At 35.3% G+C, this 21,598-nt stretch overlaps 1 long non-coding RNA gene across 2 annotated transcripts in view; it reads right to left on the bottom strand.

Moving 5' to 3' along the window:
• Positions 1-21,598, bottom strand: part of LOC123587523 — a 108,857-nt gene that overhangs the window by 81,396 nt on the left and 5,863 nt on the right. The window contains exon 1 of one of the 2 annotated variants that reach the window (XR_006707345.1): positions 30-69. The exons of the other annotated variant lie outside the window; for it this stretch is intronic. This is a non-coding gene — a long non-coding RNA (uncharacterized LOC123587523). Of the gene's footprint in view, positions 1-29; positions 70-21,598 lie in introns of those variants that run through there. 2 annotated transcript variants of the gene reach the window in all.

Raw genomic sequence — 21,598 nt, 5'->3', positions numbered from 1 at the left:
TAATTATCAACTGGACATGTTTTTACTACCTATTTTGTCCTTGAGATTTTTCAGTGACTTCTCATTGTTCTTAAAATAAAATAGAAGACTATTAGCATGGATTTCTGAGGTCAGTATTACCTGGCTTCTGCTCATCTCTTGAACCTTCTTTGATACCATGGTCCTCTTTGATCACCACTCTCCGGACATACTGCTCTTTTATTGTCCTTTGCATATCCCAAGCCCTTTCAAATCCTGGAGCTGTATATTTGTTCTTCCTTCCCACTGCATATATCTCAGTGTTTCCCACCCATCAATTCAATCTCAATAATCATCTCTTCCCTGGCTTCCCTGGCTATCATATCAAAAGTAGTCTATAACCCCAACTCTCCAGTTCCTAACTTGCCATAATTTCTCCCTTGGTATTTCCTTCATCTCACTGAACATAATCTGACATTCTATATCCACTTATGTGAAGAGACTTCAAGAAGTCTTAGTATATCTTTTGGACAAACCAAATGATCTGATTGTGGGAATACAGACGACAGAAGAGATAAAGTAAGGCAAGAGCAGCCAGTGCTGAATGTAGCCCACACTGGACACAGTGGCTGCTCAACCAAAGAAAAAACGAGACACGATGGAAACACCATACGCTTAAAACAGCAGAAATATTTTTCCTTTCAAGATGAAATTCCTAGGTTTCCAAGGAATACTGAGCCCACCTTTACCCCTTCACCCCATGCATTCTTCGTGAGTTTGATAATGTATATGCATAGGCTGCCAAGTAGTTAGGGTCATGATAAGTGTTTGAAGATTTTTTAACTTATTTTTCTGCTTTCATTTCCACATACAATAGTTCACTGTCCAGTAAATACAAGAGAGCTACCCAGGTCGAGGCTGCACCCAGCCCTATCTTGCTTAAGGGGGTTTTTCTTGGTACAGTCCCTCCTGGCCAAATCATTTGGACTCTGAGTGATCCTTTCCTCTCACATCGCACCCAGCAAGGTGACATCTGGTAGCTTAAAAGTAATGATGATTTAACCAAAATTTCAGTATTAGAACTTTCAGAGGTGCTTTTATCTTTTTCTTCCAGCTGTAACATATGATCGTTAATATGACTCATCTGTCAATTCCACCCTTCCTTGTTTCTGAGTGCCTTTCTGTTTCTCTTTTTGATGGTATATAGTTTATCTCTTATTCAAATTCACCAAGATAGGGAATCAGAATTGTGGGGCAAAGCTCTCACAAACCCTTTTTTTGATTGCTACTAGAGTCTATGGTTGGGTGCCTTTAGGTCCAGTTTTCTTTCTTTTGATGCAAATAACCATGGTCAAATGAGAGAGCATTGTATAAAACCTTTCCAGGCCTGCCTCCCAGCTAAGAGCTATGAAAGAGAGGTAAAAGCTACTTTTAGGAGAGAAAGGTATTTAGGCAGCCAAATAGAACCAAAGAAAGCCATTCCCATCATAGGAGACAAGATGAGTTACATTCCGCTCTTAAAGATGACCAATAAATGTATAATCCTATTTAAATAAGCTACCCTTGCAATATGCTTAAGAAAAACTGACTCTTTACTAAAGTGAAGGAATAAGGAGATGAACTAGAGAATTTTCTATCATTGGGAACCTAGGTGGCTCGGTCAGTTGAGCATTCTACTCTTGATCATGATTTGTAGGATCGAGCCTGAGTCAGTCTCCATGATGAGCATGGTGCCTGCTTGGGATTCTCTATCTCTCTCCATCTGACCCTCTCTCCCACCTGTGCTCTCTCTCTCTAAAATAAAATTTAAAAAATGAAATTAAAATTTTAAAAAAGATAATTTTCTATCATTATAATCATTGGATTTTTCAGATGACTGTTACATAAGACTTGTGGCAAATTCCACGTTATCTGGCTGGATGTATATTTCCTAGATTTTATCAAAAATGATTTTTTTTTACAAAAGAAGAAAAAAAAAACAATAGATTATTCCTATTGAGGTTCTTCTTTCACAAGGAGAAGGATCCTTGTGAATTAAGTTACATTTTTCTCCATTGCAGGTGTTAAATACTGCAAAGCATCTTTATAAACCACGAGGGAGGTGGTGAGCTTTTTGAACAAATACTCTTTTCTTTTGTGGATGAGTAAGAGTGATTTACCCAAGTGGCAATTCAATTGTTACAGTAGAAGGTATAGAATGGATACACAGCTTCACAAATCTCTGTTGGTTTTGAATATACAAGTGAAGTACTATCAAATCACCACTAGAAAAAAAAATAACCTCAGACTGTTCTAGTATAGATATGCAGATATCAACTGTTCCACTGGATATTCAAGAGGAGGAGAAATGTAAATGCTTTTCTTTATTCAAGATATTTATGGAAGAAAAATAAATTGAGTGCATGTTTATGACCTCAGAGATTGCTGTGGATTTCCATTTTATGTTACAAAATATTCATCAAAAAGGTGAAAGTGAAAGTGAAAATGACTGTGGAAAGTGATAATAAAGGTGAGATAGATGGTGAAAAGCCTTTGGATATAGACTTAGATTCAAATCTCAGTCCTGCCACTTTGCATATGTGAATCACAGGTTTGGTAACTTTCCCCTTCAAGTCTTTGTTAACTTGTATCTAAAGGAAGATTATAAATTCTCTCTTGTGAAATTTTTAAGTTTGGGAAATGGTGAATATACAACACCAAGAATAGTGTCTGTCACTCAGTATGTGAAAGCTGTTAGACATTAGGATCTATATGATTCAATAGATTTATTCACTCAACTTGGCTTGTTTTCTGTATTCCAATAGCTATGCACTCAGCTAATGTCCAGGCATTTCCAGCACTATTGATCATATTTGTCCTTAATGTATATAGCTACTTTTTTGATTCATTTGTTTTCAATTACCCCCCTTGTAACTCTGCAGTTTTAGCAAGAAGCAGTCTTTGACTCTCTACACTTTGTTGGGATTTTGACAACTAATTTATTTATATACACATACCAACACACATCTACATAAAGACCTCAGTACAGTTAATACTTGTAAATGATTACATTTATAGGTTCAAATCCGTTTATCAAGATGTTCTCCAAATGGTTAAATAGTTTATAGTCATTGGTTTAGAAAAGAATATTGAACCAAGACTGGGTTCCCAATACAGCACAAAAATACACATCTTAACTTTTTTCAAACGTCTTATGTTTGTTCACATTAGAATCCAAGGTGTTATTTTAATGTGGCTGTATAAGAAGAGATTAATGATTTGGAGTCAATACGTACACAACAGTTTTTTGTTTTTCAACTGTAGACTCCATTTACAAGTATTTATTTTGGAAGACCACTTGTATTTGTTCAATAAGAACTATTGACTTTATTTTAAAATCATTTTTTATTCTGAAATCGGTACATATAGATAAGAAATATTAAAAAAAATACAGCTCAGTGATTTTCCAAAAAGTGAATATCCATCTTACCATAGCCCAAAACAATAATAGAACATTTCAACTCCTTCAGTGCCACCCTAATTCAACACGTTAGTCAGTATTTATTCCTTCCCACAAAGATAACCACTATTCTCACTTGCGTTTATGTATAAATTTATCCCCTATATATGTATTCTTGAAATAGTAGTTTTACTTTTTATTAAAATGTTTATGTATTAATTTATTGAGAGAGAGAGAGAGAGAAAGCATGAGTGGTGGAGGGGCAGAGAAAGAGGGAGAGAGAGAGAATTGCAAGCAGGCTTTGTGCTGCCACTGCAGAGCTGGGTAGGACACGGAGCTCAATCCCATGAACTGTGAGATCATGACCTAAGCCAAAACCAAGAGTTAGAGGCTTAACCACCTCAGCCACCCAGGTGCACCTAGTTTTACTTTTAAAAAATAAATATAAAAAATAAATAAGTAAATAAATAAATAAATAAATAAATAAATAAATAAAGGAAACATAATATATATATATTTTTTCTGACTTCTTTCAATTGCCATTTTTTAATGAATTTTACCATCTTTATATGTATTAATAAGTTGTCCAATTGTTGATCTGTTTTTTTCTATCTTTTTTTCTTAAGTCAGTTTAGATAAAGGATTGGAAATTTTCAAAGGATCAACTTTTGATTTAATTGATTTCATTTATTGCTTTCTGTTTTCATTCCATTGATTTCCAATCTAAACATTATTTTGTCCTTTCTTCTGCTTGTTTTAGACTTAATTTGCTGTTTATTTTTTTAGATTCCTAAGATGAAAGCTTAGATTATTGATCTCTGATCTTCTTCTCTAATGTATTCATTAAAAACTATAAAATTACATTTAAGAACAACTTTTTGGTGACACACATTTTAGTATTTTTAAAAAATTATAATTTAACTTCAAAATATTTTATAATCCCTATTAATTTTTTATCTCAGCTGGGATTTATTTAAAGTTGTTTTGTTTAATATGAAAATATTTATAGTTTTCTGGATTCTTACTATTATTGTTTTCTAATTTAATACCATGTGATCAGACCATGTGCTTCATAAGAATTTCATTATTGATGTTTAGTGCTACTAGTTTTATGGTCTAGCGTCTTGTCTGTTTTGAGGAAGGTTCCATTTGTATTTGAAAATAATTTGTTCTACAGTTATTAGATAAAATATTCTAAACAGCATAATTATCAATAGAAAGTTGTTTGATAGATTAAAATATTCAACATTTTTTCCTGATGCTTTTATTCACTTATCAGTTGTTGGAAGAGAAATAATGAAATCTCCTATTTTCATTGTGGCTTTGCCTATTATCCTAAGTTCTGTCAATTTTTAATTCATGGGCATAAATATATGCTTACACATATAGAAAGATTATTTATTTTTTAATATTTACAATTATAAAATATTTCCTTTTATCTCTTCAAAATTCTTTGAGTTGAAATCTTTTACTGATATTAATGTGCTGTATTTACAAATTTTTTTACAAATTTATTTTCACACTGTTATTTAAGGTTTATTTCTTATAAATAACATAAATAGGGGTTTGATTTTCTGTACAACTGGGATTATCTAGCTTTTAAATGAAATTTTCATTCCATTTATTTTATTATATTTATTGACATGTTTGGGCTTAAAATTGCCATTTGCATTAACTATTTTGTTCCTTTATGAATTTTTTCCTAGTTTCACTTTTGTTAATTTTATGCTGTTAGTAATCCATCTTATCCCCTGCATTTCCATTTTCAGTTATCCCTCTTTTTGTTCATTTTTAATGGTTGCTCTAAGGATTAAAATGTTCGTCTTTAAGTTATATCATTCTACATGAAAATAACATATTGTTATAAACAGTGTGATTATCTTACAATAGAATTTTACATTTCCTCTTCCCATACCCTCTTCTCTTGTTGTCCTACATTTTACTTTTCTGTATATTGTAACCCCCTACTATATTTTCTTTATTTTTACTTTGAACAATTAATATTTTTATCCTTAAAACCATCAATATTGCCTTATATTTACTTTGCTGTATTCATATTTTACATATATTTATTAATATTTGAAATAAAATTCTTCACTTTCTGTGTTTGAGATAATATCTTATTCAATGTGAAGAACGACTTTTAACATTTTTTTAATATGGATCTCCTTATCAGAAAGTTCATCAATATTTTTAATTTTTTTTTTACATTTATTCATTTTTGAGAGACAGAGAGAGACAGAGCACAAGTGGGGGAGGGGCAGAGAGAGGAAGAGACAGAATATGAAGTAGGCTCCAGGCTCTGAGCTGTCAGCACAGAGCCCGACATGGGGCTCCAATTCACAAACTGCGAGATCATAACCTGTGCTGAAGTCGGACGCTTAACCGACTGAGCCACCCAGGAGCCCCAAAGTTCGTCAGTATTTTTAAAAGCATCTTTATTTTTTTGTTGTTGTTGTAGTTTAATTGAACTGCTTCTTTTCATCTCTTATTTATTTCTGTATGATTTTCAAGCATACATAACCTCACTAATTCATATCCCAACTTACTAATTCTTATTCATTTTTTGTTTCTTCTATATTTAATCTGCTCTTAAATCTATCAGTTTGGGTCTTCTTTTAAAATTTTTCTTCTTTAACTTAAAATCTTTCCCCTTAAATATTTTTCCAGACTTTCTTTATTAGGTTTACATAAAAGACTCAATAAGTTATCAAAAAGTTAATTATTTATAACTATTATTTGATAGATACTTGAACAACCATTATGTCTTTTTCAGCAAATCAACAATTCATAAGGGAGTAAAAAGAGTTGTTCCAAACTTAAAGAGCGATATTTGCAAAGCTCATTATAACACAAAAAGAAATCTAAACATCAACAAAAGTGGGGCAAAGCACAGTGACTTTATAGCATCTGCCATTAAACAAATTATAAAATATTAAAGGGAGATTATGCAAAACAACTAAGATTAATTGCTGCTAATTGACAAAAGTCACAAAACCAAGTGTTGGTTTCATTTGTGATACTAATGTCATTTACAAGGTTAATTACTGTGTCACCTCACAGTCCCCAGTTGTTTTTCATATTGTGGCAGAGAATGTGTGAACAGATGGGCCAGAATAACATCTGGCTTAGGTGAGCAGTAAGAGTACAGCTGACATCCTTGAATGATTTCCTTCAGTTGCACTGTCTCAGGAATAGAAAGTAATGAGAGAAACACAGGTGCCAGAAATAAACAACTTGATATTTACTTATTAGCATACTGGCCCTTGCCAAATCCTAGACTGAATGTCATAATTAGCATCTAACAGGGCTACAGTAATGTTCTTATCAATATTATCTTTTTTTTTTTAATTTTTTTTTCAACCTTTATTTATTTTTGGGACAGAGAGAGACAGAGCATGAATGGGGGAGGGGCAGAGAGAGAGGGAGACACAGAATCAGAAACAGGCTCCAGGCTCTGAGCCATCAGCCCAGAGCCCGACGCGGGGCTCGAACTCACGGACCGCGAGATCGTGACCTGGCTGAAGTCGGACGCTTAACCGACTGCGCCACCCAGGTGCCCCTCAATATTATCTTTTAAAGTATACTTATATATAATTTAGTCAATTTGTCATTAATATCTTACTCACCCAACTTTGCTTCTGTATGTCAATCAAAATGATACCTTCTAGTTTATGGAAAATCACAGTATTTCAAACGTAATATCTATCTTGATCCTCAGGATAACCTTATAAATTAGATGTCACAACATGATATCCAAATAAGTAATCAAAACCCAGAGATACTAAGTTAAAAAGATAACAGAGGATGCAAAACCAGAATTACTGACTTTAACTTCACACTTAGAACTCCATTATGTCAGTAATAGAAAGAGAAAGCCTTTGATAACAATAATGACTGTTGAAAATTTTAAAGCTATAATTTGCAAATTTCATTTCTTACTGTGTTTTAAGTAATACTATAATCATTTTTCTATTCAGAATGCTACAGGTCTAAGGGATTTAATTCTAAGTATTCTAGTATAAAATTATTTCAGTCTTATTTCATCTATTAAATATATTAATCTTTCAATGGCCTGAGAATGTGCGACAATGCCATTTCTAGTTTATAGAATGTCACAGTACTCAAGGTGAAAATACATATTTAAGTAGCACAACACATCCTCACTAGAAAAGAGATAATTGTCAGAAATATGAAATTCTGGCTATTTTAAAAATAGTGTATGAATGTCCTCTATAGTTTGTTTATGTATCCATTTGTTCTTGCTGAAACCCTGCCCTGTTTTGGTTGTCCTTATCACAGACAACAAAGCTAAATGTGACATTTTAGGAAGGTGGTTCAAGAGTGAGCTCTCTTGGCCTTTATTTCTCTCTGCCAGGTATAACAGTGTTGCTGCTCTCTTGTCAAGAAGGGAAGCACTGAACACTGCACATGTAATTAATTATCACTATTGTTATTACTGAAATCCAGCTAGGCATAATATACACAGCTTTATTGTTCTATTTTAGTCAGGCATGTTTCATAATGTACTCCCTTTCCCTCTTATGAAGCTCCTGAGCCAGTTTCTGTCCTTCGAGCCAATATTGTTTTTGTACCTTTGAATATAAGAAATTTATGGAGAGGGATGGTTGTTCAAGCTGTGTTTTCTTTTTTTTTTTCTACATGAATTTTTAGTAATAATCTCCTTTTGCAGCTCATCAATATATATGGGTCTCCGGGGAAAATATTTTATTAGGGTAATTTCAGTATAAAGAATACTTCAACAGACTAATATCACTATAAGTAATGCTTTCTAAAGAAAAATGGAGAATTACCTACAACATTAAAATCTAGTTTGTTCAGATTTACTACCCATGCTGAGTAATACAGTAGTCTATAGGTTACTGTAGATTATTTTTACAAGTTTTATTGAGATATAATTCATACTATACAATTCACATAGTTAAAATGTACAATTCAATAGATATTTCAGTGTATTCACAGAGTTGTACGGTCATTACTACAATCAATTCCAACACTCCACAGAGAAACCCTGTGACCAGTAGAAGTCACTCTCCATTTCCTCCCAATCCTCCAGAACCCAGTTCTAGAAAATAATGACTCTATTTTCTGTCTGTATACATTTGTCTGTTCTGGACATTTCATGTAAATGGAATTATGAAATTCATGTTATTTGGTAACTGGCTTCTTTAACTTTGTGGAATCTTTTCAGGGTTCATCCATATTGTAGCAAATATAAGTACTTTTTGATCACTTAATAATAGTCCATTGTTTGGATAATAACCATTTTATATATCCACCAGTTTATGGGCATTTGGGCTGTTTTTACTTTATGGCTGTTATAACTAATGCAGCTATGAATATTTGTGCTCAAGATTTTGTATGGACAAATGTTTTAATTTCTCCTAGATATACACAAAGAAGTATATTCAATGAATCATAAGGCATATCTAAATTTAACCTTTTGAAGAACTACTAGATTACTTCCACAGTTGCTACACCATATTACATTTCTATTACAACTGTACTAGAGTTCTTGTTACTTCACACCCTTGTCAACATTTGTTATTATCTGCCATTTTGATTATACCTGTCCTACTGGGTATCTCATTTGTTGTGTTGAATTGCATTTCCTTCTTGACTAATGAGATTGAGCATCTTTCCTTGTGTTTATTAGCTATTTATGTGTCCTCTCTGGAGAAATATCTATTCAGATCCTTTGCCCATTGGCCTTTTTTATTTTTGATTTGTAATGGTTTTTGTTTATTCTAGATACAACTCCTTATCTGATATATACTTTATGAATGTGTTCTCCTAGTTGTGGGTTGTGCTGTCACTCCCTGATGATGTTTCTTTGGTTCTTAATTTTTTTGAAGTCAACTTTACCTTTTTTCTCCTGTAACTTGTATTTTTAGTATAAGAGCTAAGAAAGTTTTGTTTAACACGAGGTCATGAAGATTTACTCTTGTATTTTCCTTAGAGAGCTTTATGTTTTAGCTCTTGTGTTAGGTTCACAATACATTTTTATTAATTTTTGTCTATGTTGTCATTCTTTTTCATCTGGATATCCAGTTGTCCCAGAACCATTACTTGAAGATATTGTTTTTCCCATTGAATTATTTTTGCACACTTGTTGAAAATAAATTAACCTTAAATGTAGGGCTTATTTCTGATTCTAAATTATATTCCATTGATTTATATGTATATCTTTGTGACAGTTCCTTTTTCATCCATCCACTTCAATAAGTTTGTTTTAAACATTTATTAAAGAGTTATTTTGTCACATTTTGCATTATATCCTGGGATCCCTGAATTCCTAAATCTTGTCTTTAAATTAACACACACTTCTGTTTTAAAGTTATATGAATTTTGACAAATGCATAGTGGTATGTGTCCACCATTATAATTAACCTTCTCCCGTCTTGAAACACAGACAACTACTGATTTGTTTATTGATGCTATAGTTTGCCTTTTCAGGAATTTCATATAAATGGTATCATACAGTATGAAACGCTTTAAGATTGGCTTCTTTCACTTAGCAACTTATTGCTAACATTCATTCATGTTTTAAACAGCTTTATAACTCTCTTCTTTTTGTCACTGAATAATTCTCTTTTAGGGATGTACCACAGTTTGTTTATCCCTTCACTTATTTAAGGGCATCTGGTTGCTTCAACATTTTGGATATTATGAATAAGCTAGTGTAAATGTTCATCTGCTATTTATTTGGGGAAATAAGTTTTTAAGTACTTTGGGAAAATACTTAGGAACATGATTTCTTGATCATACTGTAAGACTGTCTTTGCTTTGAAAGAAACTGCCAAATTATCTTCCAAGGTGGCTGTACTATTTTGTGTTGCCACCAGCAGCGAATGAGAGCTCTTGATCCACACTGTCTCCAGCAATTAGTCTGGGCAGCTTTCAGGTGGCTTAAGCTTTTCTAATAGGATTATTATTTATCTTATTAAAAAAATGCAATCCCATAATGACAAAGAATGTTGAGCATCTTTTCATGTGCCTATTTTCTCTATATATATCTTCTTTGGTGAGGTGTGTACTAAGATTTTTCCCCCTCTTCTTTTTTAAAAAAAATTTTTTAATGTTTATTTTTGAAGGAGAGAGAGAGAGTGTGAGCAGGAGAGGGGCAGAGAGAGAGAGGGAGACACAAAATCCTAAGCAGGCTCCAGGCTCTGAGTCATCAGCACAGAGCCCGATACAGGGCTCGAATCCACAAACCGTGAGATCATGACCTGGGCGGAAGTAAGACACTTAACCAACTGAGCCACCCAGGCACCTCTTTTCCCCTTCTTCTTAATTGGGTTTGTACTTTTATGATTAAATTTTAAGACCTATTTGTATATTTCTATTAGAAGTCTTATATTAGATATGTTTACTGGAAAGATCTTTTCAAATCTGTGGCTTTTCTTTCATTATATTAACAGTGCATTTTGCAGTACATTTTTTTACATTTGAATTAAGTCTTACATCTATTTTTCTCTCATGGGGTTATACTTTTGATGTTGTATCCAAAACCGCTTTGACTTCATTTCACATAGATTTTTCCCCTATATTTTCTTCTAGTTGTTTTATAATTTTTCATTTTATACTTAGGTTTATAGCTCATTTTGTGTACAGTGTGTCATCTGTGTCTAGTTTCATTTTATTCTTCAGTCCGAGGCCAGAGTTTCAACGGTTTGCATTTCCTTCTGTAGAAGTTGCAGGATTGTGCACATAGGGTTTCTTATCCACTTAAGCAGATGTATGGGAAGAGGGGAAGCAAAGAAGCAGGAGGTGAGGTTTAAAAGTTGTCAATGGTTAAGCATCAAAAAAGGAGTCAGACTCTGGAGTACATCTTAGTTTTGAAAAAAGATGAAGAAAAGAATCTTATGCATTAAAAGAAAGTTGGTTTAATAGGAGTATTATTCAAAGTAACTAAAATATATTTTTTAATTTTTAATTTTTGCTTAATAAAATTAATTCAAGCATAACATTGAAAAAAATTGAAGTTAAGAGTATTGCCCTACCTGAACCCCTATCACTAGAGCTTTCTAAGGACCTCAGCTATTACCATATGCTCCAAAGACTTAACCATGACCCCAGATTTTGGATGATTTGTACCATTTCTTACCATCTCTTTATATATATGCCTGTGCCTAACTAAACCAGGCACATAGACACCCAATAAATTTTGTTAAATAGCATAGAATATATTAATTGAACAAAACTTGCTGCAACCACAAGTGTGACTTATGCCTTGGGTCTTATAAGTAGCAAATGGCCTTATTTTTAGTGTTTAAGCTTCCACAATGCACCCTAACTTCTTTATTCCTGTCTTGTACCACTGTGCCTAAGTCCCCTGTTGACTTCCTGCAAAAATTCAAGTTAGTCTTTAGCAGAAGCCACATATTTGCTGTTACCCATTCTATTATAGTCACATGTTTGACCCTATCCTCATCTAATATCTGAAACTACCTCCCCACTCCATCCTAACCTGCTGCCTAAAGCCTTAACTCTCAACAATAATATTTACCTTGTGGTAAATCTAGCTTCTGGTTATCTTTAAATATATACCATTATTTTAATTCCATCCAAACTAAAATTTTCACTCGGATTGCTGATATACTTTTAACCACTGCCTTCTATCCTCTGGTCTATCTTCTTCCACACTTCTTCCAGACCAGTCATTCTAAGGTTGCATCTTTTCTGTCATTTGGCAGTTTAAAATACTGTACTGAATTCCCATAAACTTAGTTGAAATCTCAACCCTTTAAAATAGAATTGGTCTTGTTTTAAAAATGCTATCTCCAACTTATCTTTAAACAATTTCTATACCCATGGCCACAGTCCCTACCTTGAGCCAGAGCACTACAACAAGAAAAAGGCAGAAGACAGTTGTGGGTCATCTAGACAAACAGATATTCTAGATTGGTACTCTAGGTCTTAAATGTTGGGATACTAGGTGTGGTACTTTGGTGATACTTTCATGTTGCAAAGAATGCCAGGATATACTGCTACTATGTATAGGAATAATTACATTATCACCCTCACTAGGTTTCTTCCCATAGTCTGCAGCCACGTTCAAACACCTACTAGTGATACTGGCTATGTATCCCTTCAGGCAGCTCTGAACCCTTTTAAATAATATCCTCTTTATAGGGTTCTCGGTTCTTCATTCAACATTCTAAATAGAGCTTTTGTGTGATGATGCCAATATAACAAGTACTACCAGGCATTTATTGAATGTTTACTTATATTGCAAAGCTAATATAATCCTTACAAAGAAGACAATATTGGTATTATTATCTGCTTTGTACAAGACATAGAAATTCAAAATCAGAAAAGTTACTTGTTTAAGGACATGCAGCTATTAAAATACATATTTGTTATTAAAATCTGGTTGTATGAGACTCCATACTGTACTTTTAATGTGTGAGTGTGTGTGTGTATGTGTGTGTGTGTGTGTCTGTGTGTCCTATATATATATATATATATATATATATATATATATATATATGGGAGAGGCTAGAGGCTAGAAGTAAGGTAGAATAGTGGTAGAACATTCTAGATATATAGGTAAATAGATAAAAAGATAATATAATTGGGGAACACTAATACTAAAGCATGAGTAGGTGGAAAGTTGTGGAGAGAGGAGAAGGGCAAATTCACTAAAGTAAGGGGATTTACAATTTCTGAATGCCTGCATTTGGAATTATACTCCGCATTTAAAAAAAAAAAAATCAAGATGTCGGGGCGCCTGGGTGGCGCAGTCGGTTAAGCGTCCGACTTCAGCCAGGTCAAGATCTCGCGGTCCGGGAGTTCGAGCCCCGCGTCGGGCTCTGGGCTGATGGCTCAGAGCCTGGAGCCTGTTTCCGATTCTGTGTCTCCCTCTCTGTCTACCCCTCCCCCGTTTATGCTCTGTCTCTCTCTGTCCCAAAAATAAATAAACGTTGAAAAAAAAATTAAAAAAAAAATCAAGATGTTTTCAAGTGTGTTGTCTGTACCATGTGTAATAACTATGCTAGAGAGTGAGACATAACAATAACTTTTTGCAAGATACTTTCCAATGCATTATATAATTAAATTTCAATTAAATTAGGTAGTACACTCAAGAGTTTTACTTCTGTTTCATGTAATAATCGATAATCCATGTGTAATATGTTAATAATCTGGATAATATTCAAGGCATTGTAGAAGACATAATATCACTTCACCTAAAAGTGAATATTCCAAAAGCTATTTAAACTGGAATTTCTCACCTTAAAATCAATTACATATATCATGGATGAATGATAAGTAGATTGAGCACATCTCCAACTCTTCTGTAAATGGTTAATGTGCAAAATAATAGGAGGAGGAAGAATCATGTTCAGAAACTCTAATATGCCTTTTGGGCCTTGTATTGTGCTCTGTGCTTGTTGCACCTGGTTGGTTTCATGAATATTAACACTAAAAGGTCTTGTTCATTAAAGCAACTTGTAAAAGAAGAAGAAAAAAACATTACTTCTTATGGAAAAGGATTATTTGCCACTCTCTTGAAATTATTTTAAACAAATTATTCTCTGTGATACTAAAATTTCTACAGATATGATTTCTGTGTTATATAAAGCCATTTTGTTCCATGCCTGTGTGAGTGTGTGTGTGTGTGTGTGTGTGTGTGTGTGTGTGCGCGCGCGCAAAAGAGAGAGAGGTTGTATGTGCATGCAGCTAGGATGAATGTCAGGTAGTTAAGATTTATTTGGTATGTATGGTGTTTGGTGTGTATGATGTTTGGTACATATGATGTTACTATTAGATTGCATAATATAGATTACAGATAAGAAGTAGAAAATTGTGCAGTACAAATGAAAGTAAAATTGAAGTCCACTGATTCAAACACAGAATACATAATTTATCAAATAAACGCATAACAGATTTATTTATATCTACAAGCAGCTGGTGCAATCTTGCTATTCTTATTTGAAGCGTTCATATTTTTATATTAAGAATCATCAGTTTTCATGTCAGCAAAATCCTCTGTTAAGTTGATCCTCCAACCCTTCCATTACAAATCCTCAAGTATGTTGAGAAATCACTACTCGGTACTTCGTTTTTTGTTTTTTTTTTTTAATTTCAATAAATTGTGAGGCATCTGCCCCAAGTTAAAGGCATATAGTTATTGTACCTAAACAAGTTTTTCAGTATAATTCCATAGTATCTACCTACATCAGAGGGCATAAATTTCCTGCTTCTTTTCAATTCTTTTCCATTTTATAATTTCACTTTCCTTTGACCTGAGTAAAAGAGTTCCATTTATTAACAAAGGGAAGGGTAACATAAGTCATTGAAGTAGAATAATTTACATTCTTATTGTTGTTCTGTGCTTGTTTCTCATGTGTTTAGTAATCCTAAGAGATGTTATAAATGCTTTTAATATGCGCCAAATATACAATGGACAAACTGCTCTGTGACATTGTTTAATTTTTGAAGAAAAATTAATTTTCTCCTTGTGCTGACCTCTATTTGCTAAGAAAACTATAAACATTGATATGGAATTTAAGACAAAGATAAACTATATGGAGGATTGTGGGCAAAGAAATACCTTCTTGGGAGTCTTAAATGTTCATTTAAAAATTTACAGTTTTGGGGCTCTTGGGTCCCAGTGGCTCAGTGGGCTCAGCATCTGACTTTGGCTCAGGTCATGATCTCATGGTTTGTGAGTCTGAGCCCCATGTTGGGCTCTGTGCTGATAGCTCAGAGCTTGGAACCTGCTTTGGAATCTGTGTCTCCCTCTCTCTCTTCCCCTCCCATGCCCACATTCTGTCTGTCTCCCTCTGAAAAATAAATAAACATTAAAAAAATTTAGTTTTAAGGACGTACTAAGTGATTCTTACTAAACCATTGCATTTGATTTTAAGCATAGAAACCAGGGCTCACAACCCAGTCTGCCACTCAAATCTGACCTGCTGCCTGTTTTTGAAAATAGAGTTTTATTGGAAAAACCATGCACACTCATTTGAGTGTTATGTATGAATGCTTTCCTCTCACAAAGCAGATTTAAGTAGTTGCTAGAGAGAGACCATATTATCTCCAAAGCCTAAAACAATTACTCTAGTCCTTTAAAAAAACACATTTGCTAATACTGATATAAACAAATATGAATATAGATCAATTTTGAACAAATTTTTTTGATAATAGAAATTAATCTTTGGAAGTCATGGGTGGCTCATTCTGTTAAGCCTCAGACTCTTGATTTCAGCTCAGATCATGATCTCATGGTTGGTGAGACTGAGCTCCATCTTGGGCTCTGCACTGACAATGTGGAGCTTGCTTGGGATTCTCTCTCTCCCTCTCTCTCTGTCCCTCCACCGCTCCTTCTCTCTCTCAAAAATAAATAAGTGAACTTAAAAATAAAAGAAAATAATTTTTTAACATCTGTTAATTACATGTTATGTATGAAGCAGTTTTGAGCAATTTACATTATTTAACATCATTTAATTCTCACTTTATGAAGCGGGCAATATTAGTATCCCTATTTCATAAAAGATACAGATACTGATCCCTAGAGAAGTTGTAGGTAACTAAGGTCACATAGCAGTAAAGGACAGAGTGCTAAAATTTGAACTGAAGTCATCTAATTCCAAATAGATTCATATATTTGTGCATCTCATATTTAGCCTAAGTATTCAGAAATAAGAGTTTGGGGTAACATATAAATATAGAATAATCCAATAATTTTACATTGACATTTGTAAAAAAACACTATCATTTAAAAATATTTATTTCAGAAAGGATTCACCATATTTGTAGATATGTGGTTCTGAATTCCTAAATAAGAATCTGAAATATTTTCTCTCATTTCTTAGTTTGTCTTTCATTTTGTTGATTGTTTCTTTTGCTGTGTAGTTTTTCAGTTTGATGTAGTCCCTTTATTTCTGCTTTTGTTTCTTGTGATTTTGATGTCATCTCAGAAAAAAATGTTGCAGGGGATCCTGGGTGGCTCATTTGGTTAGCATCTGACTCTTGTTTTCAGCTCAGGCTATGATCTCATGGTTTGTGAGTTCTAGCCCTGCATCAGGCTCTGGCACTGACAGCACAGAGCCTGCCTGAGATTCTCCCCCTCTCTCTCAGACCCTCTTCTGCTCTGTCTCTCAAAATAAATAAACTTAATTTTTTTTTTTAATTGTTGCAAAGACTAATGTCAAGGAGCTTTCCTCCTATGTTTTCTTCTGGGAGTTTTATGGTTTCAGGTCTTACATTTAAGTCTTCCAACACTATGTTAAACAACAGCGGTGAGAGTGGGCATCCCTGTCGTGTTCCTGATCTCAGGGAAAAAGCTCTCAGTTTTTCCCCATTGAGGATGATGTTAGCTGTGGGCTTTTCATAAATGGCTTTTATGATCTTTAAGTATGTTCCTTCTATCCCGACTTTCTCAAGGGTTTTTATTAAGAAAGAGTGCTGAATTTTGTCAAAGGCCTTTTCTGCATCGATTGACAGGATCATATGGTTCTTATCTTTTCTTTTGTTAATGTGATGTATCACACTGATTGATTTGCAAATGTTGAACTAGCCCTGCATCCCAGGAATGAATCCCACTTGATCATGGTGAATAATTCTTTTTATATGCTGTTGAATTCGATTTGATAGTATCTTATGGAGAATTGTTGCATCCATATTCATCAGGGATATTGGCCTGTAGTTCTCTTTTTTTGCTGGGTCTCTGTCTGGTTTAGGAATCAAAGTAATACTGGCTTCATAGAATGAGTCTGGAAGTTTTCCTTCCCTTTCTATTTTTTGGAACAGCTTGACAAGGAGAGGTATTATCTCTGTTTTAAAATTCTGGTAGAACTGCCCTGGGAAGCCATCTGGTCCTGGACTCTTATTTGTTGGGATATTTTTGATAACGGATTCAATTTCTTCACTGGTTATAGGTCTGTTCAAGCTTTCTATTTCCTCCTGATTGAGTTTTGGAAGTGGGTGCTTAGGAATTTGTCCATTTCTTCCAGAGTGTCCAGTTTGTTGACATATAATTTTTCATAGTATCCCCTGATAATTGTTTGTATCTCTGAGGGATTGGTTGTAATAATTCCATTTTCATTCATGATTTTATCTATTTGGGTCATCTCCCTTTTCTTTTTATTTTTTCAAAAAACCAACTCTTGGTTTTGTTGATCTGCTCTACAGTTTTTTTAGATTCTATATTTATTTCTGCTCTGATCTTTATTATTTCTCTTCTTCTGCTGGGTTTAGGCTGTCTTTGCTGTTCTGCTTGTATTTCCTTTAGGTGTCCTGTTAGATTTTATATTTGGGATTTTTCTTATTTCTTGAGATAGGCCTGGATTGCAGTGTATTTTCCTCTCAGGACTGCCTTCACTGCATCCCAAAGCGTTTGGATTGTTGTATTTCATTTTCGTTTCTTTCCATATATTTTTTAATTTCTTCTCTAATTGCCTGGTTGACCCATTCATTCGTTAGTAGGGTGTTCTTTAACCTCCATGATTTTGGAGGTTTTCCAGACTTTTTCCTGTGGTTGATTTCAAGCTTCATATAGCATTGTGGTCTGAAAGTATGCATGGTATGATTTCAATTCTTGTATACTTATGAAGGGCTGTTTTGTGACCCAGTGTATGATCTATCTTGGAGAATGTTCCATGTGCATTCGAGAAGAAAGTATATTCTGTTGCTTTGGAATGCAGAGTTCTAAATATATCTGTCAAGTCCATCTGATCCAATGTATCATTCAGGGCCCTTGTTTCTTTATTGACCGTGTGTCTACATGATCTATCCATTTCTGTAAGTGGGGTGTTAAAGTCCCCTGCAATTACCACATTCTTATCAAGAAGGTTGCTTATGTTTATGAGTAATTGTTTTATATATTTGGGGGCTCCGGTATTCGGCGCATAGACATTTATAATTGTTAGCTCTTCCTGATGGATAGACCCTGTGATTATTATATAATGCCCTTCTTCATCTCTTGTTACAGCCTTTAATTTAAAGTCTAGTTTGTCTGATATAAGTATGGCTACTCCAGCTTTCTTTTGGCTTCCAGTAGCATGATAAATAGTTCTCCATCCCCTCACTCTCAATCTAAAGGTGTCCTCAGGTCTAAAATGAGTCTCTTGTAGACAGCAAATAGATGGGTCTTGTTTTTTTTAATCCATTCTGATACCCTATGTCTTTGGTTGGCACATTTAATCCATTTACATTCAGTGTTATTGTAGAAAGATATGGGTTTAGAGTCATTGTGATGTCCGTAGGTTTCATGCTTGTATCGATGTCTCTGGTACTTTGTCTCACAGGATCCCCCTTAGGATCTCTTGTAGGGCTGGTTTAGTGGTGACAAATTCTTTCAGTTTTTGTTTGTTTGGGAAGACCTTTATCTCTCCTTCTATTCTAAATGACAGACTTGCTGGATAAAGGATTCTCGGCTGCATATTTTTCCTGTTCAACGCATTGAAGATCTCGTGCCAATCCTTTCTGGCCTGCCAAGTTTCAAAAGAGAGATCAGTCACGAGTCTTATAGATCTCTCTTTATATGTTAGGGCACGTTTACCCCTTGCTGCTTTCAGAATTTTCTCTTTATCCTTGTATTTTGCCAGTTTCACTATGATATGTCGTGCAGAAGATCGATTCAAGTTACGTCTGAAGGAAGTTCTCTGTGCCTCTTGGATTTCAATGCCTTTTTCCTTCCCCAGTTCAGGGAAGTTCTCAGCTATTATTTCTTCAAGTACCCCTTCAGCACCTTTCCCTCTCTCTTCCTCTTCTGGGATACCAATTATGCGTATATTATTTGTTTTTAGTGTATCACTTAGTTCTCTAATTTTCCCCTCATACTCCTGGATTTTTTTATCTCTCTTTTTTCTCAGCTTCCTCTTTTTCCATAATTTTATCTTCTAGTTCACCTATTCTCTCCTCTGCCTCTTCAATCCGAGCCGTGGTCATTTCCATTTTTTTTTTTGTATCTCATTTAAAGCGTTTTTCAGCTCCTCCTGACTGTTCCTTAGTCCCTTGATCTCTGTAGCAATAGATTCTCTGCTGTCCTCTGTACTGTTTTCAAGCCCAGCGATAATTTTATGACTATTATTCTAAATTCATTTTCTGTTATATTATTTAAATCCTTTTTGATCAGTTCATTAGCTGTTGTTATTTCCTGGAGATTCTTTTGAGGGGAATTCTTCCGTTTGGTCATTATGGATAGTCCCTGGAGTAGTGCGGACTTGCAGGGCACTTCCCCTGTGCTGTGGTGTATAAATGGAGTTGGTGGGCGGGGTCGTAATCAGACCTGATGTCTGCCCCCAGCCCACCACTGGGGCCACAGTCAGACTGGTGTGTGCCTTCTCTTCCCCTCTCCCAGGGGCAGGATTCACTGTGGGGTGGCGTGGCCCGTCTGGGCTACTTGCACACTGCCAGGCTTGTGGTGCTGGGGATCTGGCGTATTAGCTGGGGTGGGTAGGCAAGGTGCACGGGGGCGGGAGGGGCAGGCTTAGCTCACTTCTCCTTCGGTGATCCACTTCAGGAGGGGCCCTGTGGCAGAGGGAGGGAGTCATACCTGCTTCCGGAGGGGTGGCTCTGCAGAAGCACAGCGTTGGGTGTTTGTGCCGAGCAAGCAAGTTCCCTGGCAGGAACTGGTTCCCTTTGGGATTTTGGCTGGGGTTGGGCGAGGGAGATGGCGCTGGCTAGCACCTTTGTTCCCCGCCAAACTGAGCTCTGTCGTCCCGGGGCTCAGCAACTCTCCCTCCCTTTGTCCTCCAGCCTTGCCGCTTCACGAGCAGAGCTGTTAACTTATGACCTCCCAAATGCTAAGTCCCACTTGCTGTCGGAACACACTCCGTCTGGCCCCTCCGCTTTTGCCAGCCAGACTCAGGGGCTCTGCTTGGCCAGCAGGCTGCCGCTCTGCCCCGGCTCCCTCCCGCCAGTCCATGCAGCATGCACTGCCTCTCTGCCCTTCCTACCCTCTTCCGTGGGCCTCTCGTCTGCGCTTGGCTCTGGAGACTCTGTTCTGCTAGTCTTCTGGTGGTTTTCTGGGTTATTTAGGCAGGTGTAGGTGGAATCTAAGTGATCAGCAGGACGTGTGGTGAGCCCAGCGTCCTCCTATGCCGCCATCTTCTCTGGAGCTTCCCGTTTCATTCTTCTGATGTGATTATCTAGAATTCCCAACACCTTTCATTGAAAAGACTTCCCTTGTTCTATTGAGTATTCTTTGTTCCTTTGTCAAATATTAGTTGACTGTATATGCAAAGATTCATTTCTGAGTTGCAGAAATTTTTGCAAACATATCTACTCTATACCGTTAATATTCAAAATATATAAAGAATTCATACAACTCAATAGAAAAAATAAAAATAAAATATAACCCAATTAAAAATGGTTTCCTAAGAAGATATGGAAATAGCCAACAGGTACATGAAAATGTGTTCCACATTACTCACATTAGGATCGGGAGAAATGCAAGTCAAAACCATAATGAGATATCAACTTACACCTGTCAGAATGGCTATTGTCAAAGAGATAAGAAATAAGTATTGGCAGAGTGCCTGGGTGGCTCAGTGAGTTAGTGTTCAGCTTTTGATTTTGGCCCAGGTCATCATCTCATGGTTTGTGAGTTTGAGCCCTGCATCAGGCTCTGTGCTGTGTCAGTGCAGAGCCAAGTTGTGATTCTCTCTCTCTCCCTGTCTCTCTGCCCCTTCAGCACTCTCTCTCTCTCACTCAAAATAAATAAACTAAAAAAAAAAAAGAAAGAAAGAAGTATTGGCAGGATATGGAGTAAAGGGAACTAATGTGTAGTGTTGATTGTATTGTAAGTTGGTACAACCACTGTGTAAAAATGTTTGGAGATTCCTCAAAAAATAGAAATAAAACTACCATATGATCCAGGAATCCCACTGTGGGTATACATCTGAAAAAGATGAAATCAGTATTTCAAAGAGATATCTACATTCTCATGTTCATCATTGTACCATCATTCACAATAGCTGAGATAAAGAAACAACCTGTGCTAGATAAACATACACACATCTTTATCCATTTATCTGTAGAAAGACATTTAGGATGTTTCCATATCTATCTATATCTGTATCTTTATCTATATCTATATCGATATCTATATCTATATCGATCATCTATGTCTATATCTATTGAATGGAATATTATTCAGCCATGAGAAAGAAAGAAATCCTGCCATTTGCAACAATATGGATGGATCTCAAAGGCAATGTGCTAAGTGCA

Source organism: Leopardus geoffroyi, chromosome D3, assembly GCF_018350155.1.
Source record: "Leopardus geoffroyi isolate Oge1 chromosome D3, O.geoffroyi_Oge1_pat1.0, whole genome shotgun sequence".
NCBI lineage: Eukaryota > Metazoa > Chordata > Mammalia > Carnivora > Felidae > Leopardus > Leopardus geoffroyi.
The sequence above is the reverse complement of the archived record's forward strand: the minus strand, read 5'-3'. Positions and strand labels throughout refer to the sequence as shown.